Below are 16,254 nucleotides of genomic sequence, written 5' to 3' on the forward strand. Positions count from 1 at the left end.
TTGTTCAGGGTAACAGTTATACGGTTTTTTTTTTTTTTTTGGAACAGGTTCTAATGTAGCCAAAACTGAACTTGAACTCTGTATATAGCTAAGGATGATTTGTAGCTAAAAATACTTCATTTGTCAGTGTATACCATTTGGCTGTAAATAATGCTGTTTATGAGCATTTCTTGTAAAAGATTCTATGTGAACATATATTTTAATTTCTTTGGTATTGGACAAGGAAGTCAAATTGCAACATCACATGGTAACTCCAAGGTTTAGTCATTTGAGGATTCACCAATGTGTCTCCCAAAGTCATGGTACTACTTCTTTGTTCCCATCAGCAGTGTTAAAGGGTTCTGATTTCTCCACATTCTTTTTTGAACCTTTAAATTCCAGCCATGCTAGTGGGTATGCCATTTAGGAAACTGCTCCTGAGATAGATTGTAAGGACAAAGTGAGTGAGTCACAGTTAGCCCTGTCTGTCTGAGTCAGCACAAGCAGAGAAGCTTCTGCAGTGCAAGGGTGTGAGGGTAGTGGGGGAAGTGTGCTGCTTCTGCCTGTAAGACCCTGAAGAGACCACACTAGACAAGAACAAAAGCTTGTTTGTGTGACTTTTCGAAGCATTTTAGTTTCATCTCCAAGTGTTATGCCGGTTTATAGAAGTGAGAACTGTATTGATCCCTGTAATCCCGGTCTGTTTGTACACTGTCCATCTATCTGGTTTGGTTTTGGTTTGGTTTTGAGACACAGTTTAATTCTATAGCCCAGATTGGCATAGAATTCACTGTGTGTACAGTCCAGGCTGACCTCAAACTGAGCTATAAGGTTAAATATTGATTTAAATAAAGTAGCAGATATGGTTGTATGCCCCTGTAATCCCAGGACTCAGGAGGCTGAAGCAGGAGGGTTGCCACAAATTAGAGACCCGCCTGAGCTACAGAGCAAGACTCTTAAAAAAAAAGTTATTCTTCCATTGTAGCCACTCCCACTCTTGGGAGTTCTTTCCTTTTCTTAATTAATGGACACTGTGTGTTCTAACTTCTTGTCCAAATTTCCATGTGCTTCTTGGGCCTGAGGCAAGGAACTCAGAAGCCACTTGCTCCGGGAGACTTAGTTGGCTGTTGATCGTCTAGATCCCCAGAAGACTGAGTTCAGTTCACCAAGAACCATGAAAGCCTCTGTCATAGTCAAGGCACCCACATAATTTGAAAGTCCCCCCAAGATTAAATACAGCGAGCCAAGTTGTCCAGGGGACCTATGAATATCAAAATCACTGAAAAAAGATGTGACAGCAAAGTTTACAAAGTGCCTCCATCAGGCAAAGTCGTAGAAGACGCACAATGTGGTTTCTGCCCTTCAGATAAAGGATTGTGATGAATTCTATGAATCAACACAACTTATTGAAAACATTTTTTCTTATTCCAACTGGCTTTTTGCATTTCTTAATATATTAACAAACTTGATCAGATTGTCTGTGAAAAATGGTTTTTCTTCTTTTTAAAATCTCTGTGCCTTTTATCATATTATCACATTGGTTATAGCTTCCAATGCTATGTTAAATATACGTTAAGAGAAGATATTATTGTCTTGTTCATAATCTTAAGGCAAAACATTTATAATCTCATCCTTAAGTATACTGTTTGCTGTTGGTTTTTATAGATGCCTTTAACATGCTAAGTTGCCATCTGTTCCTAGTTAAGTGAGAGTTCTCCCATTCTCTTTAAAACCATATGTTAAAATTTGCCAAAATTTTGCATTAATTGAAATGATCATTTGTTTTTCTTTATTACTTTCCTTTTTGAGACAGGGTCTTGCTATATAACCCTGGCTGGCCTAGAAGTCACTATGTAGACCATGCTGCCCTGGAACTTACAGACCTGCCTGCCTTTGCCTCCTGAGTGCTGGCATTAAAGTCATGCTTCACCACGCCCTGCTCATTTGCTTTTCTGTTATTCTGTTGATATTATTAATTACATTAATTACATTGTCCTAACTCTCACTTATTACCTTCTGAACACAGCATGTCCTGGAATCCTCAGCCTCTCGTGCATCACTAACTGGCTCGTTTTTTTGTCTCCTTGACACAAGCTAGAGAAGAGGGGAGCTCAGCTGAGAGAATGCCACCAAAGTATTGGCCTGTGAGAAAGCCTGTGGTGCATTTTCTTGATGGATTGGTGGGGGTGGGCCTATGCCATTGTGGATAGTGCCACCCCCGAGCAGATGGATCTGAGTCGTTCATACAGGCCGAGTGAACCTTGAGAGGCCAGCCAGGAAGCAGTGCCATTTGTCTTGGTTAGTTGAATGAGTTACACGGTTGTAAACACTGAAGTCTAGCCTCTTGGTTTTGAGCCTTAAGTTTATTTTATTTATTTATTTATTTATTAAGACAGGGGTTCTCTGTGTTGCCCTGGCTGGAATTCATTCTGTGGACTAGGCTGGCCTCCAACTTAACAGAGATCTGCCTGCCTCTGCCTCTGAGTGTACCACCACACACAGTCTGAAGTTTATTTTAAAACCAGGACTTATGATACTCCTATCCATAGATGTCTTTTGTAGAAACAAACTTAGTTACCAGGATTTTATAAGAATGAAGTAAGATTCACATCATGGTTTTCATATTGACTGTGACTAGATTGAGATGCTTCTGTTTGTGTAGAAGGCACTTACTTGTAGTGATGCAGGAAAAAAAAGGAGGAAGTCACTGTGGTAGTTTCAAGGTGAGTGCTCTGTGTGGATGTAGGCTTCAGTTATTACTCTTATTTTAATGGACTTTTAGCATTTATAGATGGAATATTTGGTTATCCAAAGGTCAGTCAGTGACTGGCTTTCTGACCTTGGATAGTCTTGGTTTGTTCCGGTTCACTGAATGAGTTGTATGGTTGGTGATCAACACTGAAATCTAGCTTCATCTCTAGAGAATCTTCACTTGGAGCCATTACTTTATTTAAAAACCTTGTAGAAGAAAGTTTATGTATCAGCTTGCTTTATTCCACATGCTAAGCTGTGGAATAGAAATGTGTCCAACTCTGTCACTCATACAGTGAAGGGGTACCTGAGAGCTCACCTGGAGGGTCCTCTCCAGACTGCAGACGGCAGAATGTCTAGGGCAGGTGTACTTTCATTGGCTCATAATTTGCTATTTCAAAACTCAGAAGTTAACACGAGGGGTAACTTTTCTATTACCTGAAGTCAGTGTTACAGCACAAGTGGCTTTCATGATTGGAGGAATTGTTGGTGCTGAGGATGTGGTCCCCTGGTAGAGCATTGCCAGCATGCACAAAGCCCCACGTTTGACTCTCAGCACCCCGCTAGAAACCCCACAAACAAACAGACAAACAAATAAAAAAAATAGGTATAGTGATATACTCCTGTAATCTTAGTGCCTGGGGGGGTTCTGAGGCAGGGGAATTACCTACACTACATATTGAGTACCAGGTTGGCCAAGGCTACAGAGTGAGATTCTGTCTCAAAAAACAAAAACTAAACAAAAAGTGATCTTAAGCTGATCGTAGTGGTAAAAGCCTTTAATCCCAGCAATGAGAAGGCAGAAGCAGGCTAATCTGAGTTCCACATGAACCAGGGCTACATAAAAAGACCCCATCTCTGGAAAGATGGCTCAGGGGTAGAGAACATTCAATGGCTGCTCTTCAAAAAGATTGTAGTTTCATTCCCATCACCCACATGGTGGCTCACAACTGTCTATAACTTCAGTTCCAGAGAATACACATGTTCTTTGGGTCTCTGCAGGCATCTCAGACATGCATGTGGTACACAAACACTCATTTGCAGAAAATAAATAATAAATTAATAACTAAAAAAAGACCCTGTCTCAAAAAAAATAAGTAAATACAGGAAAAAGAGATCTGGGATGTAGATGTAGGATGTAGATGGGAAGAATGTCCTATACCTTCACTGAGAAATGGGAACTAAGTTCTAATGAGCATTGAGGTATTTTTTTGTTAGTACTACTCCATTTTCTCGTATTTCGATATCCTTTACTGTATGCAAAAAAATGATGGGCTTTCATTTTCTTCAAGAAATAAGTTGCCAGGTATGAATCCCAGCATTCAGGCAGAGGCAGGCTAGCTAAGGCCTGTCGTTAAAAAAGAAGAAAAAGCAATACAGAGGTGGGTTGGGAATGTAGCCGCGTTGGAAACATGCTTGTCTGTTATGCTCAGAGCCTAGGGTTTAGTTTCCAGCACTGCATAAATAGGGTGTGACAGTACACATGCAGTCACTGCCCATCATCCTGGCATTCCAGATGTAAATTCAAGGCCAGCATGTGCAAATGAGATGCCTGTCAAAACAAACAATGAATTGCATAAGCAATAGTTTAAGGATGTGACAAGGACAAATTCTCAGTAGTGAAGTCCCGTGCTAGAATACAAATTTTGTGTTCCAGTAAAAACTTAATGCTTTCCTTCTGACCAGGAAAAAATAGTCGGAATTCCAGAAAGTATTGTAGACAGATGTTTGCCATTTCTCCCACATGAGCATCCTAAATATGGCAAATAAACGGCCTTAGAATTCATTTTGGTCTGACCTCAGAAGAAACAGCTAGTAATTTAACATCTTAAGTTTGGGGATAATGTAGATGTTTTGCAAAAGCTCTTAGAAGATTTTAGGATACATTGCTGTTATATGACTCTGCCCTAGATTTTGAAACCTGTGATTTTGTCATGGAAAATTGATCCTTTTTTTTTTTTTAAATCCTAATGCTAGGAATGTGGTTGGGTGGTGCGTGGCAGAGACATTGACATTCTTATTCCTAGCTGTTCAGATTGTGGTATTGGAACTCTCTGTACCAGCTCCCCACCTAACAGCAGCAAACGCCCTCTGTGCTTGACTCGAAAGTAATGATGCCTGATGAAGAAGTTAGGTTATAAAATGGAGAATAGGAAATGTTACCTTGCTTATCCTGGTGTCCCTCAAAATCCTTTAACCACAGTTTTATAAGGAGAATGCTACAAGGATTCAGGATTTCAGCAGAGGGTATAGAAGTGAAATTTGTTGGTTATGTCCCAGCTTCTGTAACTGTGGGTCACAACCCCATATGGAGTCATGTAACTGAATGTGTGGATTGTGATAATTTGGCATCAGTAAGATTTCTTTTTTTTAATTTTTTTTTTCAAGACAAGGTTTCTCTGTGTATCTCTGGCTTTCCTAGAACTCACTCTGTAGACCGGACTGGCCTGGAACTCACAGAGATCCACCTGCTTCTGCCTCCCTGAGTGCTGGGATTAAAGGCATGCACCACCATGGATGGGCCAAAGAATTATTTTTAAGGAAATTTCTTTATGATTTCCTGGTAAATACCTATTTTTATATGTCTGTATAACTGGGATCATGAAAACTTGGGAAAAGGGAAGAGGTAGCTCTGAGATAGGTGATCTTGGCTTGTAGTAATGTTCCTTGAGCACTGGAAAATTCTCACCCTTGGTGTGATTTATTTCCTCATTACCAACCCCAACAGGGGACAGGAGTCCTCCCAGGCAGCACAGGGGCAGCTGATCCACGTGAGCTGTAAGGCCCAGTCAGAACCTCTGTGCCTTCTTTTTACTTTCATGATCAAGAAAGAAGTTAACTCATGAGAGGTTCTGCTTATTTTACCCACATTTTTGTCTTTGAATTCTTACTACCTTTCTGGGTGGATTTTTTTTTTTTCATCTTTTTGATATTCAAACACCTACATCCTTGGCCCAAGTCCTCACACACAGGTGTCCTGGCTAGTTTTGTGCCAACTTGACACAAGCCAAAGTCTTCTGAGACGAGGGAACCCCAATTGAGGAAAATGCCTCCATTCAACATGGGCTTAGTCAGGCAAGCCTGTTAGGCGTTTTCTTACTTAGAGATTAATGGGAATTGGGAGAGCTGGGGGCAGACTACTGTGGGCGTTGCCACTCATGGGCTGATGGTCCTTTCGATAAGAAAGCAGGCTGAGCAAGCTGTGAGGAGCAAGCCAGTGAGCAGCTCCCCTCTGTGGCTTCTGCATCAGCTCCTGCCTTCTGGTTCCTGCCTTGGCTTCCTTCAGTGGACTGTGATTCAGGATATGTGAACCAAATAGACCCTTTCTTCCCCAAGTTGCTTTTGGTCATGGTGTTTCATCACAGCAATAGTAACCCAAACTAGACAGAATTAGCACCAGAATGGAGTATTGTTGTAACAGAGCTGACCATGTTGTATGGGGGAGGGACTTTGGAGCTTTGGGCTAGAAAGCTATTGAGTATTGAGAGCTCAGTGGGCTGTTTTGGAACTTGGAAGGTAATACTGAGAACAGTGCAGATGATAGTGGCCTGGCTTATAAAGTTCAGAGGGAAGTTTAAAGACTATCAGGGTTATTTGATATTTTGAATTAATATTCTGTGGTTCTGGTCAGCTAGAATCAGCCATGATTAACAAGAGCTGAGCATCACTGAAGTGAAACCTTGCTTTACGGGGCAGTACTGAACTTCTGGCAGTACACCTGGTCACACTTCTTTTGGAAGGAGAAATGACTAGATATGTGATCGCCCACTCATTTGTGGATGGCTGGGTGGTCAGGGACTTGGAAGGACGTGATTGGAAAATTGGTGAGAAAGATATCTGGGGAAGAAGTATGTGGATAGAAGCCTCCAAAGGGGAAAGGGTGTAAAGATTCTCCTGTCCCATGTAAATGCTTATCAAACAGTGACTTCAACGGAGGAGTTAGTAACCTAGTAGATAGGATGCCCTAGTCTGGGGACAGTCAGCCTCTTTCCTCAGCCATTCCTGAGCAGAGTGGCCCTGTGGTCGAGATGGAGGTTATACATGGGCTCAATAACATGAACTTCCATTCACCAAGGCTGACCTGGCTACAGATGCTGCTAAGTGCCAGATCTGCCAACAATGAGACCAAAACTAAGCCCCAGTATGGCACCGTTCCCTGGGGTGAACAGCCTGCACCTTGGTGGCTGGTGAGTTACATTGAGATACTTCCTTCATAGAAAGGACAATGCTTAGTCCTTAGTGGAGTAGATATTAATTTCCTGCATGTAATGCTTCTGCCCAAAGCACTATCCATGGAATTAGAGAATGCCTTACCCACAGCCATGGTATTCCACACTGCATTTGGTATTCTAACCGAGGAACTTACGTCACAGCCAGAGAAGTATGGCAGTGGGCCCATGCTCATGGAACCCATTTATTTTACCATGTTCCCCGCCATCCTGAAGCAGCTGGACCGACAAAACAATGGAATGGCCTCTTGAAGACACAGAGCACCAATTAGGTGTCAGTATGGTACAGTTTCCCTATAGCTAAGATTCATAAATCCAGGAATCAAGGGGTGAGACAGGATGGTTCCACTCACTGTCACCCCTAGTGATGCTTCCTGTTCCCACCACCTTAACTTCTGCTCGTCTAGAAGTTCTGGTTCCAGAGGAGGGGAGCACTCCTGCCACGACATGGATCACTCACTGGAGCAGGAGGAGGGTAGGTTATGGCACCAGGCATGTGCGCTGTCATTTCAAGCCTGCAATGTCCATGTGCTCATTCCTCTTTGCACCAGTGACCTTTCATCTCTGGAACAGGTTAGGACCTGTTTATATGTCAGTCCTTAGCCACTTGATAGTGTGGGCATGCATCTTTGCCAGCTTGCATCTCTGGGGGAGAGATTTGGTAAGGCAGTTTGCTCAGACATCCTATCTGGGCACGCAGATACAAGGATGGAGAGTCACCAGCACTGGCTTCCTGAGGCCAGGTTGTTCCCAGAAGACCAGGGCTGACAGGTCGCAAGAGGCCTTCCCTCAGCTGCCAGCACACACAGCAGGGTCAGAGGACACTTTCAGAGTGGCTCACCCCCTAGCTGCTCTGGGCTCAGGAAGAGGCGGGCGGCTCCAGCCGCTTTGCTGCCTCCTAAGAGGTGTGAGCGGTGAGCTTGTTCCCCATGCTCAGCTGTGTCTAGCAGGCTTGCCACACACATTCTTTTGTGTCATCGTGTGTACATTTGTGCTTCTGAGTTGGGGGTTACCTATCTTGAATTGCTGGCAAGGTGTTGCTGGATTGCTCTGAAGAGTAAGCTGTTTTATAGTCTTGACCCCATAGGAGTCAACTTGTTCCCAACTTTGGTCCCTTTCCTCTCATATCCTGCTGTCGGCATCGTCTTCTCCTTCTCCTTCTCCTCCTCCTCCTCCTCCTCCTCCTCCTCCTCCTCCTCCTCCTGTTTGTTTGTTGTTTTGTTTTTCTTTCCCAGAGCCTTACTATGCTGATGGTTCCTACTATCTACCACCTGACCTACCCTGGGGCCTGCAACAAAGTTACTCCAGGCCTGCTCTGGTCACTGCCTCAGCCGTGTGGTCCTCAAGTGGTGCTTCCCCCAAGTACTCCACCTCAGTGGCCTTTAGAGCCCACTGGTAAATAGGTGGGTGCCATGTTGTTGAGAGCACCCTAAATACTGTAGACTAGACACTAGGCTATGGCTATGAGAAGAGTTAGTGAGCTTGGGAATGGGACCTTTCAATCACTTGTTAACATCACCCATCACCCAATCTGTCAGGGACCTCCTGCTGGATCCATTCTTTTATTTTTATTTTTATTTTTTTGGTTTTTCGAGACAGGGTTTCTCTGTGTAGCTTTGCGCCTTTCCTGGAACTCACTTGGTAGCCCAGGCTGGCCTCGAACTCACAGAGATCCACCTGCTTCTGCCTCCTGAGTGCTGGGATTAAAGGCGTGTGCCACCACCGCCCGTCGGATCCATTCTTTTCTAACTCGTCCCCCACTCACCTGTGGGCAGAAAGCCTCTCTCTTCTCCCTGCGTGCCTTCCCATCTCAGCTTCGCCCAGCTGTGGAGCCTTTCTAGGCCATGTCAGCCCCGCATACATTTACTTCCTCTTTAACATTTAGAGAGAAAATTCTAAGTGATGCATGATGGTGTATACCTGCAAACCCAGCAATTGGGATACTAGGGAAAGAGGATGGAGAGTTTGAGAATAGCCTGAGGCACATAGTGAGATTCTTGTCTTTAACAAAATTGCTTTATTCTGTTATCTGTCACTTTAAGAAAGTAACCAAGATCTTCCTAGAAAGTTGAGGGGACAAATTCAATCATCTGTGTCTTTTCAGAGACAGCACTGTACTTTTCTACCTTGCAGAATATCATATACTTTTAAATGTTATGTTATCTTACAAGCAGTGTGTCCTCATTTGGGTTATGCTTATACTGCCAATTCCTTGGCTTTCTGGGATGTGTGTCTTTGGAAAGCCTAAGACAGTAGCTGTATACAGCCATCACATCCATATGCTGCACACTGCTACCATGGGGGTCTCAAGCTATTCTACCTTACGATTTTACATAGGGTTCATCTAAAAAAATAATTATTTCAGCTGGGCATAGCACACATACTTAATTCCAGCACTTGGGAAGCAGAGGCAAGCATATCTCTCTGAGTTTGAGGCCAGCCTGGTCTAATAGCAAGCCCCAGGACAGCTGGGATGACTTAGAGACCCTGTCTCAAAAACAAAACAAAACAAAACAAACAAAAAAAACAAACAACAAAAACCAAAGAATTGTTTCTATTTGAAAGTAATGTATATTCACTATAGAAACCTAGAAACTCTCATGGCCATACCCACAGGTGGCTGTTAAAGTGGACAGCCATCCACACTTCTGAGGAGCCTTGTAAAGCCCCAAAGTGAGCCTACATTAATGGACTCCATACCTGTGTAAGAGGGAACATGAAAGAGCTTGCTTCCTCTTTCCTCACGTGGGCTAGAAGACTTCAGTCTTTGATCCAGGAAGGAGTTTTCATTATTCAGTATGTCTGCTGCAACCTTGGCTTCAGACTTTCAGCCTCCAGAACCAAGAGGCACATATTAGATAAGTTATACCGTCTGTGACATATTCGTTGTAACAACCTGAGCTATACCATCTTTCAACTCGGTTTTTAAAAGATAATGAACCTAGCTTCCACTCTAACCCAGGCTGCACAGCTAATGTGCTGAAATACAAGAATTCTCATCCAAATAACTTTCTCTTGTGACCCTTCCCTTCCTAGATCTCTCTGTCACACCCTGTGTTCTGATCTTACAGTGGCAATTGCTTCAGTTATTTTTGTGTGGCTATCTGAGTATCGTGTTTGTGTGTGAGTATCTGAATACTTGCCGTGTATACTTCAAAGCAAAGGGCTTGTTCAATGGTTGGCTGTTTCAAGGAGGTTCCTACCTTGGAGTAAACTGATTATATATACCTGGTTGAAATTTGGAACATGCTCTATGTCTGGTGTGTGGGTATGCATGGCTTATATATGTATGCTGTTTCCTGCCCTGTTCCCTCAGCATCATGGAGCTGTCCTTGGCCATGTTTAGACTTTGCTTCCAAGGTCTCCTAGCCTTATCCTGCAAGCAAGGCTCAGGTTTCAAGCCCTGGGTTTTGCACTTTGCCATCAGTACATGTTACTCAAGGATTCTCTTGGAATTGCACTGGCTTCTGGCCTCCTGTGCTGCAGGTGTCTTTACCCCTTGGCCTTGACTGACTGCAGGCCAGTCCTTGGGTTTGGATTTAGTTTTCTTACTTTTACTGAAAAGAAGCCCCCACCCCTTTTAACATTTACTAAAATACTGACTTTATTTCACACGTGTATTTTTGTCTCCCCACCACTTAGATGTCTCACCACCACTATGACTACATCCTTTCATAATATTCCATACATACTTAAAACCAACTGTGGAAATTTGAATGAAAATGGCCCCCATAGGCTCACATGTTTGAATGCTTGGTCCCCAGTTGGTGGAATTGTTTGGGGAGGATTAGGAGGTGTGGCCTTGCTGGAGAGTGCGTCACTGAGGGCAGGTTTTGAGGATTCAAGAGACTCTTGTATTCCAAGTCTCCCTCTCTCTGCCTCATTGTGTGTGTGTGTGTGTGTGTGTGTGTGTGTGTGTGTGTGTGTGTGTGTATAGGCAAAATACTCATATAAAAAATAAATAAGTCTTAGAATAAATTTTAAAAATTGTATTTTCCTCTTTGTTGTGCCACATACACTCTTTTCATTGGAGCTGATCTTTTGCTTTTTAGGAAAGTACTGATAGTTTAGGAATTTGATAGGAATATTTGGTCACTCTTACTTTGTCTGTGTGGTTTGAAGTAGGTTTCCATGCTGCAGCAAGTGGTGGACATGAGCAGGGTCCCAGCACAGTGAAGTCACAGGGTACACTGTTGGGCAGGTTCTGTTTGCATGTACCAGTGTCACATGGACTTACAAGTCAGGACCCACTTCTGCTAATAAAGAAGAAATACGGGAATTACCTAATGTCAACTTCCTTTAGAGAGTTTTCTTTAAGCCAAACTGCCTTTGTTTTTTTGCTTTTTCTCTGAGTAGAAAGATAAGAAGTCCTGTGTTAATTGTCCAGATCCTAAACATCAATTAACAGGTTGCTCCTCTGGTTTCCTGTGTATGACATGGTGCATGCAAATCTGTTGAGAAAACAAGGTTGTAGTAAAACTGATGGGCACAATCCTTTTGATATGCCTTTGTTCTTGCTCAGTGGGGAGACTTAAGCAACTTCTTTCTTAATGGGATAGGAGTTCACTACTATCTGCACTTCTGTTCATGCCTCAGGCTCTACAAGTCCAGTGGATTGTCTACTAGGAAGTTTATCTCAGGGTCTGTGTCTCAGGCACATCTCTTCACTCCTAAGAGCCACTGACAGGCAAGTTTTCTTTGTACTGATAAGCCTGGGAGTGCAGGTCAGTACCCCGGTGGACCAGATACCCGATGACCCTCTGCTAAGCTGCAGTCCCCTCCTGGTTTGCAGAGCCTCTGCTCCTGTTACAGTGCTCTAGTTGTGCAAGCAGTCTGCCTTGGAGCTTGCAAGAGTGCCACAGGGCCTTGCTTTTTCTGCCTCACACGTAGGGCCCTCTTTTCCGGCTAAAAATGTTAAGGATGCCCAGTGCAAGGCATTCTCTAGAGTCAGGAGACAGACACTCCACCACACTAGGACCTTAAACTGGGTTATTTAACAGAAAGAGTCATTAACTAGCTATAGTAGCATAACTGAAAGGCTGGGGTGGCAGTGCCAAAGACTGTAGGAAGAGGAGCTGTGCAGAGCACAGGGAAGGAGCTCAGTGGGAAGGCAAACTTGCAAAGACCTCCTTCCCCAAAGCTGAGGCTCAGACCACTGGATGATGGTGAAGTTCAGTGATGTCAGTGGAACAGGTTGGCTGGTGTGAGCTGGAGTGCCAGTGAAATTCCTGGGGTAGTGGAGTCACTGGCCATCCTGCACATGGCTGGCAAGAACTCCTGAAGACTGAAAGAGGAGAGAAATTCTCCCTCATATTCTCCTTAGTGCCCTGCTCCAACACCACAAAGTGTGGCTGGGGAAACAGGGATTTGGGGTTGAGAGACAATAAAATAATTGTCTCACTGATATTAACAGGTTTCCATTGGAATCTTAGGCTACACTGTTTCCTTGAGTAGTTTATGATAACTTTTGTCTAACATCAGGAATATTGGTGGGTCGCCTACAGGTGAACTTACATTTCCTCATGTGCCCTGATGGAGAGTGATTTGTGTCTCTGGATCCCCTTCCACTTTGTTGGTTTGCTTGGTTGGTTTTGTCACACTGAGTCTCCCTATTTAACCCAGGCTGGCCTGGAACTTCAGAGTCCTCTTGTCCTAGTGTGCTGAGGGCTGAGATTACAAGTGCGCACCACCACCCTGTCTTCAGTCTTAAGAATGTAGAGTGCATGGGGCAACATCTGACTGTTACACAGTCGGAAGCACCCATTGACACCATTCAGGGATATATGAGGACCTCAGACTTGCAATTGCAAGGTATACTGAAAATGGCTGTCCATAGTGTTGACAGCCTTTCAGGGAATCTAGAATGAATAAAGCTACAGTTGCCTGTAAGCTCTCGAGATTATTTTAATTGTGCCATGTAACATATTATAAAAGGCAATTTGATGCCTGGTGGTGGCACACGCCTTTAATCCCAGTTCTTAGGAGGCAGAGCCAGGCGGATCTCTGTGAGTTTGAGACCAGCCTGGTCTATAGAGCAAGATCCAGGACAGGCACCAAAACTACACAGAGAAATCCTGTCTCCAAAAACCAAAAAAAGAAAGAAAAAAGGGAAAAAAGGGGGGGGGGACAATTTGAGGATGACCAAATATGAGACAAGAAAGCAATATTAAGTAATGAAGCTAGTAGTATAGATAGAGATTTTGTCACAGGGCAGCTTGGCTTGAACTGTAAATGGGTGCATGAGGCAAACAGACTAGAGGACAAAATCAAGCTGTTTGCAGAAGAATTTTCCCACAGATCTGAGACAAAGGATAAAGAAGTACTTTGTTAGCTGAGCTTTTGTGCCCATTTCTATCTAGACAGAATCTTTAATGGCACTTTTGTAGATGTAGATTCTGAACAATATACTTTATGTCTAAGCTTGGAGAAGGGACTTACTTGAATGCCATGACCAACTAAAATGATGAAACACTGAACAAAATGTTTTTCTTTTTACCCTGTAGTTCTCATGTTGTGTTCTGATCTGGATGGCTGTATTGTCAAGTGGCATGCCAGTATGACCACAGGTTTCTCTTCAATCAGTGTTTCTGTCAGTAGATGAACAGCCTGTTCACTTCATGTCTTGAAGCGTCTTGTTTCACCTCGTTACTGCTTTGGGGGTAGGCTATTACTGTCTAGCTGAAAGTAAATGTCTTCATTTTTAGGTACAGAAAGTAAACTTTTAATAGAGAATATTTGAGATGGTAAAAACATGGTGGCTGGAGAAATGGCTCTGTAGATGTAAAAGCACTTGCTGTGCAAGCCAAACAATCCAGGTTCAGGTCTCCAGAGCCCGTGTCAAAGCCCTCACAGTGGTTCTAGCACTGTGTAATCCTATGTGTAATCCTGGCTCTCCTACATCGAGCTGTTAGACAGGAAAATCCCCTGGAAGCTCCTGAACAACTAGCCAGACTGTAAATCACGGCAGCAGATAGCAGGAGAGGCCTGCCTCAGGCAAGGTACGAGGCAAGGGCTGACTCCTATAAAGTTTCTCTCTCACTTCTGCAGGTGCGCCATGGCACATGTGAGCCATGGCATGCATGCACCTGCAGTCAGACATGTCGTACACACACAGAATGGACATGTGACAGATGTGTATAACACTAGGAACAGAACTTATTCTGACATTTAATAAACTATTGGTCAGGCCATGAGGAACCTGTAAAAGTTAAGGGGTATGAGCCTATAAAACTTATTCGGAAAGTAATGTTGAAAAATTTTGTATCCTTAAAATATGTCATGGCAGGCTAGAGAGATGGTTTGGTGGTTAAGAACACTTGGCTGCTCTTGCTGGGCACCTGAGTTTGGATCCCAGCACCCATGTAGTGGATAGCAGTTATGCTATGGTGGTTTGAAAGAAAATGGCCCCAAAGGGAGTGGCACTGTTAGGAGGTGTGGCCCTGTTGGAGGAAGTGTGTCACTGTGGGGGCGGGCTTTGAGGTCTTTGCTCAAGCTTCCCTCAGTGTGACAGTCAGTCAACTTCCTCTTGCCTGCAAGATGTAGGACTCTCAGCTCTAGCACCATGTCTGCCTGCATGCCACCGTGCTCCTCATCATGATGATAATGGACTGAACCTCTGAAGCTGTAAGCCTCCACCTCAATTAAGAGTTGCCATGGTCATGGTGTCTCTTCATAGCAATAGAAACCCTAAGACACACTCCAGTTCAGGGGATCAAAGACACTCTTCTGATTTCCATGGGTACCAGGCACACATATGTTGCATATACATGCAAAAAATAAAACACCTAAGAAACAAACACATAAAATAAAAAAATTAGCATAAAGTACATTATGATAAAGATACAAATTCTTCATGTTTTAAAATTTTTTCCCCTAATGCTGCAGATCTAATCCAGGGCCTTACACATAGTAGGCACACATTCTACCACATCTCCAGCACCTATTCTGCCTACATATAGGCAGGAGGAAGAAATTATTAGATGCCATTTTGAGTAAGTTCATCCATCACATAATCAAGGGATCATCTCAATCCCATCTGTTGTCCTCTCAGCAGACTCACACTGAAAAGATAGTTACAAACTTGAGGACCTTTCCTATGTGAACATCCCAGGAAGGCTATACATCCTTGGTGTGTGTGCTGGTGGATGCTTTCTGGTGGTGCCCCATGCTGTTTTCTGTGTTAAGTCGGTATATATTGGTTTTTGGCTTGAAGACCTGTCCCTAGCATGGTGCAGAGCCTGTTTCCTGTTATTTCATTAAATGTCCATAAAACCCTTTCAGGCTATCTTAGTTGGGCTTCTGTCCTGGAGATATACTGCCATGACTGAAACTAACGGAGAAGGAAGGGTTTATTTCTCTTATATGCCCATATCACAGTTCGTTATCGAAGGAAGTCGGGGTGGACCTCAAGTAGGAACCTGGTGGCAGAAACTAAAGCAAGACCATGGAGGGACACTACTTACTGGCTTGCTCCCCATGGCTTGCTCAGCCTGCTTTCATATATAACTCAGGATCACCTATCCATGGTTGGCACTGCCCATACTAGGATGAGCCCACCCACATCAATCATTAATGATTAATCAAGAAAATGCCTGAAGGCTTGCCCACAGACCTTCCCAAATGGCTCTAGCTTGTCACGTTGACAAAAAAAAAAAAAACTAACGGACACCAGGATAAGAATAGCATTTCATCTTCAAATGATGAAAACCAAAGCTTAAAATAACCACTCAGTAGAAACCAGGAATCTAGCCTCAAAGCCTGTCTCATGAGTAGCAGTGAAACTTGCCCTTGCTTTTAACCACAGGGGCCAGACAGTGTCTGGGGAACACCCTGTGATCAGAGGCTCTCAGGAAGGACAGTTGCTGGTACAGTTTGGAGATGCCTGGCAGCACACCCATGAATCAAGGGACTAGAGAGAGGTTCTACCTGATTGTGTTTCTCATCGTCCTTACCATCTGTTTCTGTTCAGATACAGAGTCTCTCCCAAAAAAGGCTCACTTGTTGAAGGCTTGGTCCCCAGCTCATGGTAATACAGAAAGATGATTTGATTATGAGAGTGCCTTCTTTCTCAATGTACTAATCCATTGATTAGTTCATAACTGTTTGGTTTTTTGTTTTGTTTTGTTTTGGGTTTTTTTGGTTTTTTGAGACAGGGTTTCTCTGTGTAGCTTTGCGCCTTTCCTGGGACTCACTCTGTAGCCCAGCCTGGCCTCGAACTCACAGAGATCCACCTGCCTCTGCTTCCTGAGTGCTGGGACTAAAGGCGTGCACCACCACCACACCTTTAGTTTGGAAA

The 16,254-nt window shown here is 43.6% G+C and overlaps 1 protein-coding gene across 1 annotated transcript in view; it reads left to right on the top strand.

The window, feature by feature from the left end:
- The window catches only part of Farp2 (FERM, ARH/RhoGEF and pleckstrin domain protein 2), a 96,798-nt gene that overhangs the window by 16,988 nt on the left and 63,556 nt on the right, over nt 1-16,254 (top strand).

This window comes from Onychomys torridus, chromosome 23, assembly GCF_903995425.1.
Source record: "Onychomys torridus chromosome 23, mOncTor1.1, whole genome shotgun sequence".
Classification (NCBI taxonomy): domain Eukaryota; kingdom Metazoa; phylum Chordata; class Mammalia; order Rodentia; family Cricetidae; genus Onychomys; species Onychomys torridus.